This window comes from Macaca thibetana, chromosome 15 (genome assembly GCF_024542745.1).
Source record: "Macaca thibetana thibetana isolate TM-01 chromosome 15, ASM2454274v1, whole genome shotgun sequence".
In the NCBI taxonomy this organism is placed as follows: domain Eukaryota; kingdom Metazoa; phylum Chordata; class Mammalia; order Primates; family Cercopithecidae; genus Macaca; species Macaca thibetana.
The window spans coordinates 24,046,550-24,070,383 of NC_065592.1; the positions used below are offsets into that span (position 1 = coordinate 24,046,550).

Genomic DNA, 23,834 nt, shown 5'->3' on the forward strand with positions numbered 1-23,834 from the left:
TACCCCATATACACTACATCAGTTTATATCTCTTTTGCCAGAACATCGTGGTGTGATAACACCTAGTTACAGAAAAAGAAAGAGGATGGCAAAGATGAGCTTATAGGTGAGTGATAACATGCTCAGCTGAAAAGTGTAGCTCAACATTACTGAGAAGAGGACTATGAAAACTGGTCCAGTTGATTGACACTGGGACCAAAACTAGACATTCTAACTATTGCTCTAAAATGTCTGTCTTTGCTAAAAAGAATCTTGAGCAGGATGAATATTGGGAATCAACTAAAAGTCTTCAGATCACTGTATTTCAAATCCCAGCTTAAACGTCAACATGAGGTGGTAGAAAGAGTGCTAGCTGTGGCATCAGACTGACCTGGATTCAATCCTATTTCTCTCTAAACAGATAGTTTAGAGAGGGACCCAGAGAATCAAAAGTTTAGAACACAAGACCACAACTAAAGTGTGAGTGTTAGAGCAAAGGCTATGTCAGTGTGTGGACCACTCTAGGCCCGACATGTTAACTAGAGGCAGAGAAAGTTGAGGAACCTAGAGATAAGCCCTCCATCTAGGAAATGAAGGCAGAGAAAAAAGTGGAGTTAGTAAAGAAAATGAAAGGGCTTTGTATTTTGAAAGTGTTCATATAAAAACAGCATGCAGAAGGTGCCCCAGCTGTAGACAAACAGGATGCCCACCTCCAGCTATGGAGCCCAAGACCAACGACACAGAGACCTGAGCCCTGGCAAGAGAAGGTCCTTAGGGGCTCCAGACAGGAGGGGGCAGAATACAAATAATCGAGGAACCAGAGTTTGGCCAAATCCTGGGAAATCTGTGGTCAGTGATACATTAACCAGCCTTGGCCTTGCAAAGTTTTAATTGGTGTCATTTCCTACGAATGTGGCCAAGAAAACTGTAAAAAGAATAGAAAGGGACAAAAACAAAGAAAAACAAAGTCATTCATTGGGGGCCCAGTAGATTCCAAGACCAGAGAAGACAGAATGAAAGCCTATGGGATTTTAACCCTTTATCTACTGATAATATCCATGTCAGTTAGTATAATGAATTGTGCTTGGATTCTGGAATCAGAATTAGATATATATCCTAGTCCAATGACTTTCTAACTACAGAACCTTGGAATATTTAGTCATGTCTCTGATCCTCCCTTTTGGAAAATTTAAAAAAGAATACCTGTCTCACAGAGTGCTTATATAAATTAAAGGAGACGAGAGATTTGGAATATAATTGCAAGCTACGATGTGAGCCAATGTGAGCATCTAATGCAGAGGAGTTTCATAATGGCATGCCTTCTAATTCTCATGATTCTGATTTCAATTGCTTTCTATAGCTTGTTCTCATTTTAACCTGGCCAATTTATTTTTTGCATTTTGGTGGTTCTCTAATAGAGCATTTTACTTAGCTAGTGTAGTCAAATCACTATGCTACATTGCTTAACATCTTGCCCGTTGAACAATATTTATGGGGATGGGGCTGTGTAAGTTGATTGAGGTGGCAGCTATTGATACAAAAACTGAAATTCTAATGTTCTACATTTTCTGTCTTAGAGAGGAAAGGATTTTAGAAGAATCTACAATCTTGACCATAAAAAAAAAAAAAAAAGAACATTTCTATATATGGCTGTGAAACTTACCGATAATAAAGAATGAGAACTCAAACTTCTTAATCCTGATTAAAATGTGAGTTTGAAATGAATAAGCGTGGCATGCATTAAGGGAATATGATAATGTGTTAATGATTTTAAGACATCAATCTGGTCAAGAACGTAGTTAAAAAATATAAAGTATAGTAAACTTCAAAATGAAATTACAGATTATATTTTTAAACTGATATGCAATTGAGTCAATATAACGTGAGTTCATATAAAGTTCTTCCACCAGTTTTCTTAAAAGTAACATGGGATTAAAACACACGCAGTTGTCAGTAATTTGTCTATTTGACCTCTTGTATGTTACTCGAATCTAACTCAGAAAGAGAAAGGTGAGAATTTAATTGGAAGAAAACATGAAATGGAAAATTTTGAAATGAAGAGAGTGGGTATATAAGGAAAATATGATGGTACATAAACTGAGTTTTAAGTCTAAATACTCTGACTGAATAGCTGAGTGAACTTGAGAAAGTTTTACGCGGTCTGTAAGAGCTATGTTTTGAATATTTTTGTGCCTTCCAAAACTCATGTTGAAATTAATCCCCAATGAAACAGTGTTGGGAGGTGGGGCCTCATGGAAGATATATAAGTCATAAATGCTCTTTCCTCATATATTAGTCTATTTTCATACTACTGTGAAGGAATACCTAAGACAGGGTAATCTATTTTAAAAAAGAGGTTTAATGGACTCACAGTTCCACATGTCTGGGGAGGCCTCTCAATCATGGTGAAAGGCCAGAGTGGAGCAAAGTCACATCTTACATGGCAGCAGGCAAGACAGCTTGTGCAGGGGAACTGCCTTTTATAAAACCATCAAATATTGTGAGATTTATTCACTATTACGAGAACAGCATGGGAAAAATCCACCCCCATAATTCAATTACCTCCTACCAGGTCCCTTCCACGACACATGGGATTCTGCAAGCTACAATTCAAGATGAGATTTGGGTGGGGACACAGCCAAACCATACCACCTCATGAAGGGATTAATGCCACTGTAAAAAGGCTTGCAGGAATGGCTTTACTCTCTCACTCTCTTCAGCCGTGTGAAGACACAGGATTCATCTCCTTCTTCCCTTTCTGTCTCCTACCATGTGAGGACCCAGCAAGAAAGCCTTCATCAGATATGGGTGCCTTGATCTTAGACTTGCCAGCCTCCAGAACTGTGAGAAAATACATTTCTGTTCTTTATAAATCGCCCAGTCTGCGGTATTCTGTTATTGTAGCACAAAACAGAAAGAGTCTTAGTTGTCTCACCAGATAAAATATTCCCAGTACCCAGTTCTCAGTGCTGCTAGGAAAAGGAAGAGTAACAGGTTCTATAAAAATCAGACTGCCTCCCTCTGATTCTCTGTTCTAGCATATTTTGCCTGTGTGATCTTGGATAAATTCCTCACATTTCTGTGCCTCAACTTTTTTATCTAGAAAATGGTAATATTGGTACCCACATTATTTGAGTGGTGTGAGTATTAAATGTAAGTACACATGAATACTTAGTGCCTTGTACATATTAAGAGCTAAATAAATGATAAATACTAATGTTTATAACACAGCCCCTGAAGCATAGTAAGAGCACAATAAATTGTAATTTTTTTTATTTATTCAGGAATATTTTCCTTTTATGGTCTACCATAAAATGGAAAGGTTAAACCCATTCCATTGATGAAAAGGCTAAGGTTTAGCAACTGGCATATGATGGAATCCCACAAATACCTGGGCCCATAACCCAGGCTTTTTAAAATTCCAAAATAAGGTATAATTCCATAAAAAGTATTCCAGAAGTCAAGCAGCACCTCTGGTTTCTCAGAGAACATGCTATTTCCATTAGAGCCTTCTTGCCCCAAATTTCAATCTCCAAATTGAAAAGGAAAGTTACTGCTATAAACTGACAGTTTGGAATTTATTCCACTTGTCCAAGTTCTTAAATTTCATATATATATATATATATATGGAAGTTAAATATATTTTCTTGAATGTGATTTATGAGGACTTTCTGACAAAGTTCAAGGGGATCACTCATAATATACTCCTGGACTGCATGCTATAATCTAAACACTGGCAGAAAAGTTTGGGAAAGCAATTCTCCAAACAGTTTCATTGTCATTGAAACCACAGTATCTCGTACTTGAAGCATTGGCCCTGAAGATTCAACTTGCCTTAGAATTGAAATCGACTCAAGTTATTATAAGTTTGTGACTTATCTGATTTATATTAAATACCTAAAGAGAAATGAATACATCTATGGAGTCAGTGGGAGAGAGAAAAACAGTGTCAGGCTCCAAGCCCAAGGGAGGTAGCTCTTCTCAAGGAAAGACTTAAGTAGAATTACTTCCTTTCCTCTTCTGGGAGACAAAGAGAGAAGTCCAATGATTAGGCATAGAATGAGAACAAAATAAGACTAATCACAAATTAAAAGACTGGCTGACTTTCATGACCTCTGTTTTGGAGTATCCTGACTTAATGGGGTTCTGCATTGCACACTACCATAAGGATTACATTCCAGATTATGGCACTCTGGGAGACACAAATATCAGTAGATCTATTATTGCCAACAAAGCCTTAATGTACTTTTCAAAGATTATGTATCAAGATGCTTTGAGTGGCAAGTAATAGCAAATACCAGTCAAATTGGCTTAAAACATAATGGGGATTTATTGGCTCATGGAACTTAAAAGCCCAGAAATAGCACTACTCTCATGTAAGGTTTAATCCATTGGTTCAAAAGAAAATGTTGTCAGGACTCAGTTCTTCTCCTTTTTAATTTTTAGCCTTGCTTACCCAGTGCCAGATTATTTTTATTATTTACTTTTCCTCTGGTCCTAGAACTTCAGATTTCCATGTCTACATCCAGCAAGATAAAGAGTAATATCCTATAGTATGCATTGAAGATAAAGAGGTTTGCTTGATCAAAACCCATAGAAGGGTATCTTTTACCCCTACCAGCTAACATCTCTGGATTAATCCTTTTGAATATGGGAATGGGATACAAGGATAAATTCAATCTAATCAGGACTCCCTTCTGTAGAACTGAGAGTGGAGCTAATCCCATCAAATCTTTCAGGCTCAGAATTGTGGAGGTTGAGGGATTAGATATGGAAGAAGCAACCAATAAGTTTTTCTAGCTTCTGGACTCAACCAATTTTTTCCACCCCTACCTTCTACTTCAGATTTTACTTTCTGTGCTTAGTGAACTACTTCTAGTTTGACAAGCACATACTTGATCTTCCAGCCTCTGTTCCAGTCTACTTTTCTCCTGAAATATCTTTCTTTGCATGTTGTTGAAACCATATCCATAATTTAAAGCCCAGTTCAAACAGACCCTCTTCCATAAAGCTCTTCATATTATTCTCATCTAGAGGTTCTCTCTCCACCATCTTATTTCTGATAACAATTTAAATGTCCTTGATTCCTGGGACTGATAGCTTCCAACCTTGTATTCTATTATACTGCATATGTGTCTTTCCCTGATACTACAAGTTATCTGAGAAAGAAGAATGCACCTCCCTAGTTATTACTTCTCATTAGAGTGCCAAGTACCTGCCCAACATATAGGCAATTCAGCCAGTGAGTTTTCAAGGTCATTGTCCCAGTGAAACACAGTGTGTATATATTCCTATTACCATCAAAACCCCCATTTCTGCCTCTTAGAGAGGTCTGAGGGCTAAGCTTTCTGGGAGTTTAACCCATTCCTATCCAGCAATGGGCTTATCTGGTAGCCAGTTCTTCCCCTTTCCAAGCGAGTTAGTGCAGTGAGCTGGTTAGCTGAAGCAGAGAAGGAAACAAATGAATAAAAAATAGGGGATTAGAAAGTATTTATGTTTTACTTTTCAAAATCATCCTTAATACAATAACTTTGGTCCATAAACTAATGATTCATTAATTATAAAAAGCAATACTTAATTTCCCCTCCCTTCTTTCTTATAATACCACTCCATTTAGATCACATGTACCTGAGAAGGAGGGAAAAAGGTATTCCCTAATTCCAGAAATGAATACTTTGTAAAATGAGGGACTGTCTATTGTGTTGGAGTGTGAGATAAGCAGGGGAAATGGTTGTGGACAAACCACAGAGAGCCTTGAATACCCAGCTAAGTATCAGGATCCTTAGCCAGGAGGAAAAACAGGGCCACTGAAAAGCTTAAGCAAATAAATGATCTGATCACATTTTTGTTCACTTTGTTGAGAGTCCTATCCATTTTTTTTTACTACAGGAAAAAGAATTACTTTTCACTTTCAAATTTTGCTATTCTTGTCTTTGACTACATCATTCACAGATATTTCAAGTTTAGCACATTTAAAATAAAACTGGATTTTCCTCCCAAAACTTGGCACTACCTCATTATCTTCCTCTTAGTAAATGGCTCCATCATCCATCCTGTTTCTCAAATAAAAATCTTGGAGTCATCCCTAAAATTCTTCCGTCTTTGGCTCTATGCACTGATCCATAAACAAGCCCTGTAAATTGTCCTCATGCCTATCATTGGATTCATCCATCTCTCTCTCTCTCACTGATTGCCACGAACTTAGTCCAGCAGCTCCTGGATGGTGATGATAGTAATTCCAAGGTGATTTCCACTCCACTGTTGTTTGCCTTAATCATCCTTCACATGAGGCAATAACCCAGCTCCCAACTCCTCCCATGGTAATTTTTTCTACTCTTTCCCTCTTCTAGCCACCTCCTTAAACTTGTCTAGTTTATGCCACCCTCAAAGCTTTTGCAAATGCCATTCTCTTTCCTTGAAATATTCCTTCTTCAGTCTCTTCCTGAGGTTGCACTTTCTTACCTTTGAGGTCTCTACTAAAATATTGTCTCAGAATGGCTTTCCATCACTACCCTATCTAAATCATGGTCCCCTTGATTCCCTCTTTTATCTCCTGTTCACAGAACACTTTTTTGTGTGCACTTCTTTGCATCTTTATTGTTACTTTGGTATATGTGTGTGTTTCTCCTGTTTGAATATCAATTTGCCAAGAAAGGATTGTGTCAGCTTTGTTCACCAATTTATTGCAGTCTCTAGCACTGTCACACTGTCAGGGATGGATTAAACACACACAGAATGGAAAGAATGTCTGTTAATTTCTGCCCATCTATTGAATTTCATAGGATGTCTGTTGAGTCTCCTCTGAATATGAAATACAGTTCCCCCTGAATATAAAACAATGGGGTAATGTAACCTCTTTTACTATCCAAATAACTACTATTAAAAAAAAAAGAATTCTTAAGAATTTGTGGGATTTAAAGTTTCCTCACCACCAGGAAATGTCCTTGATGGAACTGACGAATGCACTTGAGGCATATCTTGAGAAACAGAAGGTTGGAATTTGTGAAAAATGACAATCTGTGCCCTTATATGGCAAACCAGACTTTGCCAAACAACAATTCTGAAATCCACAGAGTCTTTGTGGATTTGACAGTCTTTGTGGTCTGTGATATGCCACTGCGATTCACCCAGTGACACTGGGGATGAATGCACAAGCTTCCAGCTTCTTTTCTAGGTTCTCCTACCTTAATCCTTTTCCTTAACTAGAGATTTGCCAAGGTCTAATCCTATACTTCTCTTGTGTCTATTCTAATTCTACGATCTATTTCCATTAGAAAATTGCCCCATCTTATCTTTCCAGCTATCAACTTTCTACAGACAAATCTTAAATAAAAGTTTCTAATCTCAGCCTTACCCTCTAATTGGCTCTTTTTTCCCATCAGCCTTCATCATGGATTCCTCATGTTTCTCTGCAGTCTGGATTTGAATCGGAACCTGACAAATCTAAACTCATTGTCCTTGCTTCTAAACCTCAGCTCTACAATTTACTATTTTCTCTCATCAACAATTTTTTTTTGTTGTTGTTGTTCATGGCTTTTTATTTTTACCTGATTGAGCCCTCCCTATTAATATATAAAAACACAGAAGCGGGAAATATTTCCTAGTCTCAGTTTACATCATTGTAAAGACTGTGGATCGCACGATTTTAGAGGGTGCCATTTATACTGCAATCTTTGTGAATGGTGCCCTCTGGAGTTGTATCTAAAAATGTCTCTGACCTTTTCTTATTTTTTCCATCTTCGGTGCCAAATGCAAGCCACTCTACATTGTGGGCACCAAGTAGATGTTGTTGACAGACTAATTTGGCCAAAAGTGAGGACCAAAATGTGTCAGGGAATGTCAAATGCACATCCTAAATCTTATTCACTGGTTTCTGTGAAACACTTGCCATGTTTCCCACCTCATGTAGTTTGCTCCATTCTGAAAAGAATGTGTTTATATTAGGTATTGTCAATTTATCTTTACTTCCTTGTGCAATCCTCCTATTGTGGAGGCACAAAGCTCAACAAAGACATGTGAGACTAAATAGCAGTTATTTCCTGATGGCTCTGCCCAGAGATTGGTCACGGTGGTTACTCAATCAGAAAATTGGAACATGAATTTTCTCCACTGAGCACTTAGATAATATATTTACAGTAGTGATTGGCAGAGGGCTCTTAACCAGAATCCTTCAATGAGGAAACTCAGAAACAATCTCCATGTCCTTTTGCCTAGCCCAGGACTTGGCATTAGACAAGGACACTCCAAACATATGCTGAATGAGTGGGGTTGGAATTAACCTTCAAAATAGTGTAAATGTCCTTGGTTAATTATCCCAAATCTAATGTGATTCAATTAAAAAGATCTGGCAGGAAGACTAATCAGATAAATTACGATGGATAAGTCATAACATTTTAAAGGGTTTCCATTTACACCCACATAGATCGTACACACTTAGATTTGTGTCTTTTCATGATTGGGGTTTTATGAATCGACATGTACCACAAACACCTCGGAGGATCTGCAGTGAAAATGTCGTATCTGTTTGAATACTCCCCATAACCAATTTTTGAGATAGTTCGTGTATTTATAAAATTTATTCTCAATAAGTGCATATTAACACACTATTAAGATAATGAATACAGAGAATATTTCTTTAATTTTTATTCTTTACATCTGTTAATGTTCTTGGTAAAGATTTTGGCACATGACGGACATTCAATAACTTCAGGAGTTAATGAATAAATCAATGTGGAAAAATATATTTCCCATTGCCAGTTGGAGTTCTTTGAAGTCTTTTGTAGCCCTCACAGAGCCTAGAATAGCCCTTGAGCCATTGCAGCTTTTCTGGCTATATTTGCAAGAAGGGAAGATATGGATATAATGGAAACCTAATAGGTAACAGATACTGCAATTGAGTATTACATTAAATTAAGCTCTGAGCTTCCTAGAGGTCAAATAAGAAGGAACTGCACAATGGATTAAGTGGATCTTGTCTGCTAAAAACAACATCAAAAAAGTGAGTGGACAAGTATATATGGAGAGATCAAGAAAAGAAGTTCATACTAGAAAGCCTCCAAGATCTCATCTAACAGTAATTTTCTAGGCTATCTCACCCTATGGTTTATAGTATGTCTATATCTTTAATAGGGCCAACCTGAAGCAACCTTTTGATTTAGGATATTTCCCTTTATTTGCTACCCTCAGTTTTCTTAGACAGAATAGTCCTGCTTCCTTTAGAAACTTCCAGGGTTTTTCAGTGTTGGTTAATCACCTGTCTGCATTTCAGTTATGCTCCCAGACTGGCCCCTCTATCCATCTTTCTTTCCCACTCCAAGTTCCTTCCTTCTTGCTTCCCTTGTTTTTTTCTCTGCCTCTCCCTTAATCATTTTACCAACATTTTTTTTTTTTTTTTTTTGCAAATGAAATATGCTTAATTCGACTTATGCCAATTTTTCCAAGTTTATTTGAAATGGAAATTTAGTGTTTTTTTTTTTTTTTTTTCTTTTCACATAGCATCACATGGAACTAGTCATCTGTGGAAAATTCTTGTGGAGTTACTTCCTTGGGAAGGTGATTATGGACAAACTTGAGGACAGATAGAGCAAAACTAGCTCAAAAACATTCAAGGATCTTCACCTGACCTTTCCCAGTGCTTCACCCTTGTTAGTCTTTAAACACACCATATCCAGTGACATCTCAATGACCTGAGCCACAATCCTTGTCTTCATCCTTTTGTCACTGCAACTTAAACTCCTGAAATCGCAACCTTCTCCCTAATTTCCTTGCTCCAAACTCTTCTTACCATCTCTTTTCCAGCAGTCATTACATTTAAAAATATTTTTTCTAAGGCCTGAGTCAGATACATCCACTTCATGAAGAATTTAATAGTCATTTTCATTCATCATTCCTCCCATTCCTGCCCACTGCCCCCAAGGGGAAAAAATTTCACCTTTAGCAAGTGATTCAGCAGTATTTATTTCTGTATATATTTTATTTTACTTTTTATTTTTATTTTTTGAGACAGGGTCTCACTCTGTTGCCCAGACCGGAGTGCAGTGGCACAATCTCAGCTCTCTGCAACCTCCGCCTCCCAGGCTGAAACGATTCTCCTGCCTCAGCCTCTGGAGTGGCTAGAATTAGAGGCACACACCACTACTGCTGAGCTAATTTTTGTGTTTTCAGTAGAGAGGGGTTTCACCATGTTGGCCAGACTGGTCTGGAATTCCTGACCTCAAATGATCCACTCATCTTGGCCTCCCAAAGTGTTGGGATTACAGGCGTGAGTCACCACGCCTGGTCCTGTATATATTTTGAATATTTCAGTGATACACATCAGTCTAGCTCTTTATATATAGTTAATTGTGTAAATGGAAACTTGTCCAAAAACATGAGTGTTGGGTTGAAGTCAATACTTTATATGTACTAGATTGACCAGCCTCTTTGTACCTACCACTGTTCCTCAACAAGTCCCTTTTTATAATAAAACCAAAGAATATGATATTTATACAAATGATGACAATAAACCAGTTTGGAAACTGCCTTAAACCATTTCTCAAGTTGTTTTCTGCACATATGTATTCAGTTCATATATGTGTTACGCCTTAAAAGTTTAATATTATTCTGCTCCTATAGGTTACTTTGCAAATGATATGAACAGCATGTCTCATCCATCCATTTTATTTAACACTGGTGTGCTTCCAAAATAAAAAGGTAGTTTTCTTACTGAGTCCCGAGTTTACAGCCTAAAGTTATTATCTGAATATAAATTTATAGGGAGAAGCCTTCTGTGGAGAGTATATATCTACTTTTAGTTAAAAATCTTTGCAGACTAAAAATGGCTTTTGTAATTTGTAACTTGGGTTATTTGTTTACATTTGCTTATTTTTTTCTAACTTTGGGAGGGGGGATGTTTAAAGTGAAGTCCTTTAAAAAACAAGTCTACAAACTGATTCCAACAAAAGGTATTTTGGAGAAAGTCTACTGTAAAATTAACTTTGAAAATATCTTAGAGAGAATAAAATTATCTCCTATAAATGGCATAAATATTTCTTTGCGATGCTTAGCTTATGACCCCAGAGAGATTTTAGAACAAGAGGGCACATTTTTCCTACTTTTAAATAATAATAATAAAATTAGTTCTACTAAGTCTTTATTTTCCATTAGCATAATACTTTAAAGTTTACAAACTGTTCTCATTTGATCTTCCCAATAGGCCTGAGTGGTTGGCATAAGAATAAAAATAGCGACCATTTACGAGAGGCACTGTTCTTACAGACTTACATGTGGGGTGTCATGAATGCTCAAGCAGTCCCATGAGATAAGTATTAGGGTGATGTAAAAGTAATAGTGGTTTTTGCCGTTACTTTAAAAATACTATTGCTGTTGTCATTTTGCAGATTGGGAGCGTGAGGTACTGCTAGTTTGGGATGAAGCTGAAGTATAAACCCAGGCCGTTTGCTCCATAGTTCATGTTCTTAACCAGTGCACTAGACTCTCTCCTGTGACCACAGCTTGCATGAAGAAACACTGGCTAAAAGAGATGATATGTTGACCACTAACAAAACAGAGCACCTTTTTGATGAACAAAGCTAAACATTCGAAAGACAAATGAAGAAGAATGAGTCTATCAATTCAGGGTTTTGAGGGCCTCTTATCCTGACTAAATGGATGCTCCACTATGGACGTAGTTCATCATATTAAAGGCCTTCTCAAAAGAAGACCTTTTAAGTGCAGGTATCCTTAGAAAATCTATCTGTAGATCTATAAACAGGAAAGAAAAGCCTGGAAAACTCAAAGGACGTGCCTAAGATCACTATGGTGTATTCCCCACTACACCTTTTCCAAGGCATTCTTTTCCAGGTTCTGACTTTCACCTAAATCTGTGTAGTTATAAGTACTCATTCTGCCCCTGGATAGACTCGAGCAAGTCATGATCCTGGTCCAACTCCCGATTTTCTCATCAGAAAAATAAGAAGAGCCAAACCCAGTAGGTTTTTAAGAATTAATAACATAAAAATTGTAAGATATTGCTGTAAAAACATACACAGAGTAGCATTTTAAATTTTTCCGGAATCATAGTGGTATGCTATGTTCCATAGATTTTGTATCTTACTAAACTATGTATCATATATCTCTGTCTCTCTCTCTCTATCGCAACCTTTCCTCTTATGTCTTTCACTTACAATCTTTCAGAATTGCACCTCTACATTTCTAAGCAGGACAGACACTAAAATACACATTCCCTCCCTATTTTTGAGATATTTTCAATCAAGGAATAGAGACAGTTGCCTGCAAAAGAAATTGGAGGCATGTTACTAAGAGAATAACCGGAAAAAAATATTGCAAGGTGAAGACAAAGGGGAATGATAAATTCTCATTTAGAAAAATTGGAGAGGGTTTCAAGAAAGACGTCACACTTATATGGGCATGAGAGACAGAATTTTAGCAGGTTAAGATGAGGACAAAGGATATTTATTCCAAGCGGAGAGGTTATGTGAATAAAGGCAGGGTGACGAGAAACATCAGGGAATAAAATCGCAGGAAATAAATATTAATTTAACAACAAACTCCCACAACACAAGATTACCTATGTAATAAATCTGCACTTGTACCCCTGAACTTAAGATAAAAGTTAAAAAGAAAAGATACTGAGGGTTTTTGTAGCATCCAGTGAAAAAGAGGTCAGAAGCCAGATCTCAGAAAGCCTTTTACGACAGGTCAAGACATGTGGGCTACTGTTCACAGGTAGGTACTGATGATAGAGCAGACTTGTTTTGTTGGGCAGATCATGCTCAGGTCAGAGCAGGAAGGTTCTACAGGAGGCAGCAGTTCAGCCCGTCCTGGGGCAGGGAGACCAGGTGCATAAGATTGCATGCAAGTCAGTGTGTGCCAACGTTATGACAAAGGCTTGAGAATAAAAGAGATGGTGAATGGCTCTGACTTTCTGGACACTCTAAATGAACAATGATATGATCAGTCTGTTAACTTTGAAAGGAGCTCAAGAAATAGACTGGTGTGTGTGTGCTGATGTGTGAGTGCGTGTGTGTGTGTGCATGTGTGTGTATGCATGTGTATGTGTGAAAGAGAAGGAAATAGTGTGCAATCCATTTTGCTATGAGGGCCATTTCATAGGAAATAACCGAATGCATCAGATCATCATCAATTATTCACCTTGTTCCTGGCAATCTTTCAAAGCATCTTATAGGTTTGTATATTATTTACTCCCTTGGCCTAATGCATTTCTCCTCTGACATCCCTACCTCAACCCTAAAATGAAATAAAATTGTAATCATTTTATAACACATAGAAAAATAAAGTCCAGGGAAACGTTCCTCATTTCCTGGAGGGCAGTGACTCTCCACTAACTGAAGAAATGGAAAATGATTTTTACCATCTTAGGGAGAAGAAAAACAGCAATTTCCAATTAAGCTGTTTGCTCTCTGTGTTCAGAAGGAGGATTGGACTGGTTTGGACCTCCTCTTTCTATAAAACAGAATTAAAATTGTATGTAGTAGAGGACAGGAAAATGACATGATGCAAAATAATGTGTGACACAGAGATGTAAATATAGTGCCTAACATAGCACCTGGCACAGTGTGGGTTGGTGTTCTGCCATTTTTATTACCCAAAGATTCTGAATATAAAATTTTTGACACTGGGATTCTGAAGAAGTCAGACAGAAAATCCCACCGAATTATACAGTACATCAAGATACTCCAGATTCTGGCAACAGATCTCATGTTGTGATCACCTTGTTTCTAACATCACAGACCTAATTGCAGGAATAAAGCTTTTGTTTTATTTTTACTTTTTAATTTGAGAAAACATTAAATTTACAAAAAAAAATAGAAAAAATAGTACACAATGCTTCTGTTTATCTTTCACCAAGCATTTCTGGATGTTTTATAACCTTGGTATAATTATCAAACTATGAAATGGACATGGTTGCAGTTCTAGTAACTAACCTGCAAACCTGATGTGACGTTTGCCTGTTGTCCCACTGGCGTCCTTTGTCAGACCCAGGATTTAATTCCAGATTACAGGTTACTTTTCAGTGCCCTTTTTCCTTAGTTTTCTCCAAACTGGGACAGGTCTTCAGACTTTTCAAATTTTTATTTTATAAACTTTTGGTGTATAATTATGACACTTGGAAGAATACAGCTCCATTATTCGGTAGAATGTCTACCATCTGCTCTTCCCTCATATTTAAATTTAGATAATGCATTTTTTGGCAAGAATATCATAAAATTATGCTGTGTTCTTCTTAGTGCATCATATTAGAAGGTAAAGAATGTCCATGTATTTCATGGCTGGCCATATTAAAGTTCATTATTGATTGAAGTGGTTTCTGCCTGGTTTACCAATGTAAAGTTACTACCTTCTCCCATGTATTTAATAAGTACCTTACGGGGAGGTACTTTCTATAAATATGTCTGCATGCAAAAATCTTGTCTCTCATCATACATTTACCCACTAATTTTAGTTTTCATTAATAAATCTTGTCTGCAAAAACTATTTCTGTAGTATTTGCCAAGTGATGCAGTCCACTTATCTTTCTTCATATATAAGTTGGAATTCTGCTGAGGAAATAGCTTTCACTTTCCCTCATTTACTTATATATTTATATCAATGTAAAACAACAAAGACTATTTTCTTTGTTTTATGGGTTACAATTCATTACTATTAGTATTTATTTTGTTGCTTATGGTGTCATAAAATTTACCAGTGAAATCTTCTTCAGGTTAACTGGTACATTCTTTTTACATGCCCCATCATTTTTGGAGTATTCCTTTACTTCTTGGCACCGTAAGTTTTCCCAGGCTCATCTTGCATTTCCGTGTACTAGCACTGAAATAATCCAGTACTTAAATGAATTCATTTTTACTTTTTATTTATTTTTAAAATTGTATTTAGAAACTATTTTGAAACTCTAGGTGTGCCCATTATAGTTGCAGTATTATAGTATTATTACTTCTAGGCCCTCTCAGCAGATAAAAATGAAAAAATGTAAGTATGCACACACACACACACATCTATATCTACATCAATTTAACTGTATATATACACAAATGTGATTTATGTGTGTGTACATATGAATGTGTGTATATAAATATATATACACATACATATATATATTAATTTATCATAATACCTCTGATTCAAATCCAACATTACACAGTTCATTCTAGCTTTCAACCTTTAATTATGACTCCTTTCTTGAAAAATGAGAAAACTGGCTCTCATTATCCATAATTTGATAGCAAATTTATTTATTTGCTATCTTAGAATGTATTTAAAGTCATTTCAGGATTACTAACCTTATGGAAAACGAACTTATTAACCAGAGTAAAATACTGTGTACGCTTATTTTTGTCATTAGCTTTGCAATTTGTAGTCAAAATCCTGTTTTCCAGTATTACTTAGGTTAGTCCTTAACTTTCCCACTCCCTTCAGTAAAATGATTTCATTTACTTTTTGTAGAGTTAGTTCATTTGTTAATGTTTGTATTCTACTTAAAATTTGCCTCCTTCCCAATTCTCAGTTGATTTTGTCTGTTTGATTGGTTGGTATTTATTTATTTATTTGGTGTGTGATATACTATCATTCTTTCAAAAGTCAAAGCTTTACAGAGACATATGCTCAAGGAGGTGCCACTCATCCTTTATTCCTTCCAATCAATTTCCATGGCCTTATTCTTTCCTACCCACTCTGTGCAGGCAATCCATCTTGTTAGTGTCTGGTTTACCTTCCTGTATTTCTTTTTGAACAAATGTACATATACCTGCATATTGATTTATGCCACCTTATTTTTACATGAAAGTTTGCATACTATGATACTGTAAGAGAACGAAACCTCAATCCCTAATCTTTCCAAGTACTGAATTATTAAAGTTGTAAAACTAGAGAATAGGTATACCATTCTTGAAGCCACATAAACATAAGGTCTTAAGTACCAAAGGCAATAGCATAAAAATATATTCATAGTTGCTCAAATTTCAGCCTAAGCCTCCTCTATAAGCATCCACAGCAAGGTTTCTATATGTTATTCAATGATCCCAAATCCAGAAAAGTTGTACTACTAAGACAAACTTCCACAAAAATCATAACTATTAAGTTGGATATAAATGATACTTTATTACTTCTATGGATTTTTGCACTCACCATTTTATTAGACACCCCTATCATCCTGCGAGGTAGCGAGAAGAAGTTTTCTCATCTTCATTTTTACATATGGACACACTGGAACTCAGTTACTTGCATACTTGTCTGCCATCCCCAGTACATGCTGATACTCTGGAAGCAATGCATTTTGCCTCATCACTCCTCTAATGCCTAGCAGAGTTACATGGTACTTATGCAGTGGCGGGGAAACATTGATTGGACAAGATTAAATAGTAAATCCAAGACAAATAGCTAGTCAGGGGTGAAGTCAGGAGTCTTCAGTTTGTGTAGTGATTCAACACTTATTGAATGTTATTGAACATTCAATAAGCATTGGACATTTATTTTATACTTGGTACAAGGGACAGAAAGATAAGAAATACAAGGACCATGTTTTCAAGGAATTCACTGTTAGCAAATACAGATGAATAAACATGCGATTAGAATATGATGAGCAGGCTATGATACAGACAAGTGTTATGGTATTCAAAATATACCATATTTATTTATCTATTTATTTATATAAATTTAAGTGGCACAGGTGCAGTTTTGCTACAAGGATATATTACACAGTGGTGAAGTCTAGATTTTTAGTGTAACCATTACCCAAATAGTGTACATTACACACATTTAGCAACTATAGCCAATTGGGGTCTTGGAGTAACTGAGAGGGGGAGACTGATAGCTTTCGGTATAAGCACCTTCTTGAGGCCTGGAATATTTCATCCTTCTCTTCTTTCACTGTGTTTCTCCCATGGACACTTTTATAACTCATGCTTAGTCTTTGGGTCTCATTCTCCACTTTTTTTTCTTCCATGAAGATGCCCCTATTCTGATTGAATTTGAGAATCCTCATTTGGAGTTTGCTATCACTCTGTGTTTTTCTACATTCAGGAAATTTTTACAAGGTATAAATGCTGGAGGTAAAAAGTCAAATTAATTGCCACTATCTTGGAACACTGCATAGTGGAGAAAACATGGGCCGCATAACTGAGACTCAGTTTTCTTGGTATGGCAGAATGTAATAGGAATTGGGAGATCAAAGGTCAACTGAATCTGAGTTCTGCTCCTCTCGGGTATGTGATTTTGGACAACTTGTTTAATTTTTTAAAAGTGCTATTTTCATTTTTCGAGATGTAAGGATAAAAATGGTACTTACTTCAAGCTCTATGGTCAGAATTTAATATTAAATATAATAAAAGTAAAGTACTTATAAAATATCTAGCATTTAGAAAATACCTGTTAGTTAAGGGTTAAGTATTATTATTCTATCATTTACCAAACTTCTAGACCATAAATCACTCTGTTTTCTCCTCTATCCCAGTGATCCCACAAGATGTAAACCAGCAGGCAGGAAGAGCACTCCAGGAACTTCCCCTTTTGGCCCATGAATCTTTCTACCTGTTGGCCCCCAATGTCACTTCTAAACTGTGGTGTATTGTCTATCTTCCACCTCTGCCCTGAAAGTCTGATTCCAACATGCTACTTAGGTCCTCTCAGTTCCAGTGTCTTGGTTATGAGGCCAATAAAAATATAGACCCTTGGGGATTGGAGCATTATTTGAATTTTGATAATCAGAGTGTCTATGTCCAAATGAATACTAATGCCAATCCATAGTTCTCAGATTTCTGAACTATCAGAGTGGGAAGGAATCTAAAGAGAAGGATTCATTTTACAGATGGAAAAAGCTGAGGTCATAAATCAAATTAGTAATATAACCAGGATTAGAACTCAATCTGTTCTCTCCAAAGGTTGAATTGTTTCCAATCCATAAATGGGCACATGAAAAGAACAAATCAGATCACTGAACCTACCCTTCTCAGACGCATAAGTCTAAATTCTCTTCTAGCGTATAGATACGGAAATCCTTGGGAAATCTAAGCCAATTTTGAATTCTTTTTTGAGATCTGTCTCTGAGGATTGAGAAATTGAATGTTTTAGACATTGGAAATCTCAGTGCTATAGGCGGAATCGTGTGCCCTCCTCAGCCCCTCCCACCCTATCAAATGTTGAAGCCCTAATTTTCAGTGTGACTGTATCTGGGGATAGGGTCTTTAGGACGTAATTAAGGATACATGAGGCCATAGGGTGAAACCCTAATCCAACAAGAAGGTAGTCTCTAAGAAGAGGAACAGATCTTTCTCCCTCTGCTATGTGAAGACCTAGTCAGCGGAAGAGAGTTCTTGCCTAAACCTGACCATGCTGGCACTCTGATCTTAGACTTCCAGCCTCTAGAACTGTAAGAAAGTAAATTTTCGATGGTTTAAACCTCCTAGTCTATAGCACTTTTTTATAACAGCCCGAGTTGACTAATATATCCATTTGCAATGAGGGTACATTTTAAATCTTTAACAAATACAATTTGTAGTTGGCTTCTTAGAACTTGGGGAACAGGGCATTTGTTTGTAAAGTTATTGTTTTTCCATTAAGTGCTCTCCAATTCTACTAGAACTGATATTAGTGAAGACAGAATGATAATGCTAGGTGAAAAGTAGGAGAAAAAAGGAAGAAACTTAGAAAAAATATAATTTGTGTTCTCCATAAGAAGATCAATATTTGGAATGGCAATTATCAGAATTGGGGAGTCATATGAAGTAATGATAAAGAGCCCCTCTTGTATTCCGGCAGCAAATGGGCATGATTCTCTGCCTATCCTCCCACCGGTACAAAACTGCTCACAGTGGGACACTGGGATTCCTTGCTCTGGTCTAATTTTAAGTAAATAAAATGATGCGGCACTCTGCCACATCCCTCTGGAAACTATTCCAAAATTGAGCAGATCTCATCTTTCGAAAATGTTCCCTGAGTAATGGAAACATGAGGAAGGGGGATACGCTACAGACCCCGGATGCATCTTTCAACCACAGTGGAATGTAATATACCAGACACACTGTTACAGTGGTCAGGATGGACGTGGGAAAGATTTGAAGGATAGAACAGTAAGCTCTGCTGTCATCTTAAATCATTCCCACTGCTAGATGCTCTCAAGGATGAAATCTCACAACGCTAGGCACAGTGGGAAGGGTTTAATCCCTTTTAATCAATAACATGTAGATATTGTTACATGGAAGCTGCCATCTAGCTAACAGGCTACTTTCCTGATTTTCCTATAGTATAAAAAATGCAGAGGGAGAGTAGAAGAGACAAATTCAGCTTGGAATCTTTCTACCCACCTGTGTAGAACTGTAACCCAGATAATAGGCAGGGCTTCTCCGAATCTTGAGATTTCAATATTTATTTCATTCTTCAGATTTATATTAAGATCCAAAGCTGATTTCAAGATTTTTGTTAGTTGCTAGGAATTTTTTGGCTCTCAAAATCATCTTTGTCTCCTAACTTCAGCATCTATGTGTGCCCTTTTGTTCCACATCTTAACTTTTTATCCCCAAAAACTCACTACTCAGGTCTTAGTCTGCAGTATGCTGAAAATATTTTCAGTTGTCCAGACACTAAAATGTTTTCACTGTCCCTTCTACCTCGTCATCTCAACTTATTTTGATCTTCTTGCCTCTTGTCTCTAATCTCTTCCCCATAAGCTGAGCTCCAGCTCTTATTTCCAGAATGGAAACAAAAATTCATCCTGATTTAATGGAGTCTAGCGAGAGATCATTTATTGTTGCACAGAAATCATTGTCTTTGGACCTTTTCTCTTCACTGAGTCATCCCAAGGGGCTTATTAAGGTACTTTCTACTTTAAAAAATAATTTTATCCTGAAAAGAAATTCTGACATCAGAGCCTAAGATGAGGTAAGCATTTCACTCTGCTGTATTTTCAACTGCTGCTCTACCACTCTGATATCCACTGAGCAGGATAATCAGGATTACAATTTTTGCACCTATGAATAGGTTCTGTACCAAGGACAGATCTTCACTGCAAAGCAACTATAGACCACAGGCATCTTTCTCCTCTGTCAGGCTACTTAACCTGACTCAGCTAGGTTATTCGTTGCTTTGAAGTGAGTTTTCAAAGGTCTCTGTTAAGCACAAATAACAGTTCGAAATTTGTTGTGATGCAATAGAAAGGTATGTCCCTGTGTATTGAGGACAATTGCAATTTGAAATCTATCTCTGCTATATGGCCAAGCATCACTCAACTTCCTTTTTATCTTTTTTAATCTGGAAAGTAGGATTGTATTAATCTGCTCAGTGGGATTAGTTGGAAGTAGAAATATCAAAGAACAGGTGAGTATAAAGAATGTTTGCAAATGTTTACCTATATACTGCTAACGTTACTTATTATGACTTGTCAGTCATTTCTACTGTACTATTGTTTTAAATTGAATTTATTAGGCTTCAGAGTGAAGATTCTTTAGGACAGATAAGCTGTGTGTGTGTGGTGGTGGGGGGGAGCTTTTACTTGAAGAGATTTACCATAAGAAATTGACATCTGTAATTTTGGAGGCCAGCAAGTGTCATGATTTGCAAATCTGCAGGGTGGGTTCACGACCTGCAGACCCAGGTTGATCGTTGAGTTTCAGCACTAATACCAGCAGACTTGAGCCCCAGTTTAGGTCTAAAGGGAGGAAAGATGCTGATGTCCCAGTTTAAGGCCAGCAGATGTGAACCCCAGTTTAGGTCTAAAGGGAGGGAAAATGCTGATGTCCCAGTTTAAGGCCTGCAGACTTGAACCCCAGTTTAGGTCTAAAGGGAGGAAAAATGCTGATGTCCCAGTTTAAGGCCTGCAGACTTGAACCCCAGTTTAGGTCTAAAGGGAGGAAAAATGCTGATGTCCCAGTTTGAAAGCCATTAAGCAGGAAGAATCCTCTCTCACTTGGGGGAGAGTCAGCCTTTCTGTTCTACTCAGACCTTCAACTGATTTGGTGAGGCCCACTAACATTAGGAAGGGCAGTCTGCTTTACTCAGTTTAACAATTTAAATGTTAACCTCATCTAAAAGCACTCTTAGGGAAACACCCAGAATATTGTGTGACTAAATATCTGGGTATTGCACGGCCCAATCAAGTTGACACATAAAATTAAGTCATCACAGTATCATAAGAAGTACAGGAGATCCAAGGACAGGGGCAGAAAGAGAGGTAGATGGGAGAACAAAACCCACTGGATTGGAAAGGTTCCAGTGATCCTCTAGTATTATGTTAATTTGATAATTTAAAAGAGGAAAACGCTAAGTCCAGATAGGCATCTAGGATGTGTTACAGGTAGGTAGTTAAGCCTGAGCCAGAGAGAAGAGGGCTCTTTCCCCACCCACTAGAAATGTCAGGTGCTGGTTTGGCAATTGTCACATTGCCTCTCTGAGAGTGATGATTTAGCAGCGTCAGGGAGAGGCCATTTCTTGATAGTCCACACCCGTTAACATCAAGATGGTAAATAAATGCAGAGCCCAGGGCGAAGAAACTTCCTGGGCATGCATATTAAGAGGAAAATGACGAAGTATGATCTTCCGGGGACACTCCACCGGATAAAAGAAAAAAGCCTCAGAGGGGCGTGCCTATAACTCCTTAAACACACGGCTCATGCTCACTTCCAAGGCTAAGGAGGGCTCTGTGCATGCGGGCAGCCCACCCTAAGGGAAGAATCATGGGAAAGAGGCGAGCTTCCCTTGGGAAAGTCCCAAGATTACGGTTAAACGGGGCACTTGACCTTCTCTCTTTAACCTTCATGTGCCTGCGTGGGTCTTTTCCATGCACACCTGCCTTTCTTTCCCGTTCTAAGGCATTTTAAAATAAACTTTCATTCCTGCTCTGGAACTTGCTTCAGTGTCTTTTTCTGCTTTATGCCCCTCAGTCGAATTCTTCCTTTTTAGGTGGCAAGAATTGAAGTTGCTGCAGACCTAGACGGATACGTCCGCTGGTCACTCGGAGTAACTCCGGTCTCTTCCCCTGTAACAGGTGTAGTCACAAAAGGAGAGGCTGCAGGACCAGACCAGAATCGCCTGTGCCCTAACATCTCCTCTACCCCTTTACCACGTCTATGTCTCTCCTTTCCCAAGGAAAAATTCAAACAGTGCATTAATTTTTCAGAGTAAGGGTTTCTTTTTTGTTCTTATAAGTGGACACTGAAGGGACTTTACATTTGACAATGTAAAGCTTTCAGATTTGAGGTTTCATGATCTTATTAGAAAAGTTTGAACAACAACTTATACCTTCTCTGTTTCTTATACCTTTGAGAGTGAAGTAAGATCCCTGAGCTAGGAGGCAGACAGAGCAAGTTTGTGTTATCCTGAGCAAATGATTGATGGCATCATGAATGCTCTGGACTGGGAGACATTAGAAAGGCTTCTTATCCACCTCTCTCCCACAAGGGCTAGTAATGCCAAATAAAATACCTACCAAGTAGCTGTCCCCTTTGAGTATCTCCGAAAAGGAGAACTGGCACCCATTTTCTGAGAACCTATTGTACATCAGGCACTTAAACCAGCATTTCAATGTGTTATGAATTCAATTCCAATAACCACTCTATGTGGTAATTATTATTATCTATAATTTACGTGCGAGAAAGTTGACCTTGAGAGAGATGAAGTATTTTGGCCGAAGTTCAGGACACATTAGCTGTAGATTTGCTTTTCAGCCTAGGAATGTGTTTGCTTCTAAAGTCTGTCTATCATGTAGCAATTAGGAGCATAGATTTTGGTATCACCTGCAATTGAGTTTGGATCCTAAGTCTTCACCTTTTTAACATTATAGCTCTAGCCTTGCAGCCTGTTTCTTCATCTGAAAAAAATAAGGAAAAATAATACCAAATTCAGAAAGACTTCATGAGGATCGAGTCTGTCTGAATTGCTTTCCATCCCACCTTCTATATGTAAGTGCTCAGCAAATGATAGGTGTTATTAATAATACAACTCTCAGTAACTTCTTTGGTGCTGCTATCGAGACTGAATCTAATGCAGTGATGCAGATAATTTCCTCTGCATCTCCAGCCTTCATCCACTTCAGAAACTCGTGGTAGGAACAGTTCTTTTCTTCCCCTCCTCTCCTCACCCTATAGCAACATAGACAAAATCCATTATTTACACTGTCTCAAACAGCCCGAGCTTTAGGAAAACAAACACAATCACTAGAATAGTCAACTAATTAAGATTTCTGCCACTTCTGTCTTGCGTGGGATAGGTGTTCCTTATCAGAGCGAGTGACAGGTACATCCATTCAGTGGGCGAGAAACAGCTTTTTATTCAGTGCACTTCATTAATTCACTGCCAAGAAGAGAACCCCAGTCAAAGGTAAAAACAATTCTGCCTCTAGCTGTACCTAATTGTCCAGCAGCAGAAAGGAGTGTGATGGAGGTGCCTGTCAGTGTTTGAAAGCAGAGCAGATGTTTTCAATTGCTCCCTTCTTTGTAATTCTACCCTGGAAATAAGAATTTCAAACCTAGAAAATAATAGGAATACATGAACCTCACAAAGGGACATACATGGTAAAAATAAAGAAAGAAAGAAAAGAAAGAAAGAAAGAAAGAAAGAAAGAAAGAAAGAAAGAAAGAAAGAAAGAAAGAAAGAAAGAAAGAAAGAAAGAAAGAAAGAAAGAAAAAGAAAGAAAGAAAGAAAAGAAAGCGAACGAACAGCATGGGATAACAGAGTGAACACATTTAAAGTCGTTGAATAGGAGTATTTGGGAATTATTTTTCCAATCAGATCAGTATCCAGTGAACACAATTGTACCTCTAAATACCTTGTAATTGAAAAAAATGTCAGATTTTGTTGAATGTGCTTTTTATAATAGAAAAATAACAACATTTCTTTATGATGCCAGGATT

General features: G+C 37.5%; 1 long non-coding RNA gene across 1 annotated transcript in view; it reads right to left on the minus strand.

Moving 5' to 3' along the window:
- LOC126937171 (uncharacterized) overlaps window positions 1-21,918 on the minus strand; it is an 84,302-nt gene extending 62,384 nt beyond the window's left edge. Inside the window, exons 1-2 of the long non-coding RNA XR_007719671.1 lie at window positions 21,723-21,918; window positions 17,937-18,035 (exon numbers count right to left, since the gene is read on the minus strand). This is a non-coding gene — a long non-coding RNA (uncharacterized LOC126937171). The remainder of the gene's footprint in view (window positions 1-17,936; window positions 18,036-21,722) is intronic.
- Between the last annotated feature and the right edge of the window lie 1,916 nt (window positions 21,919-23,834).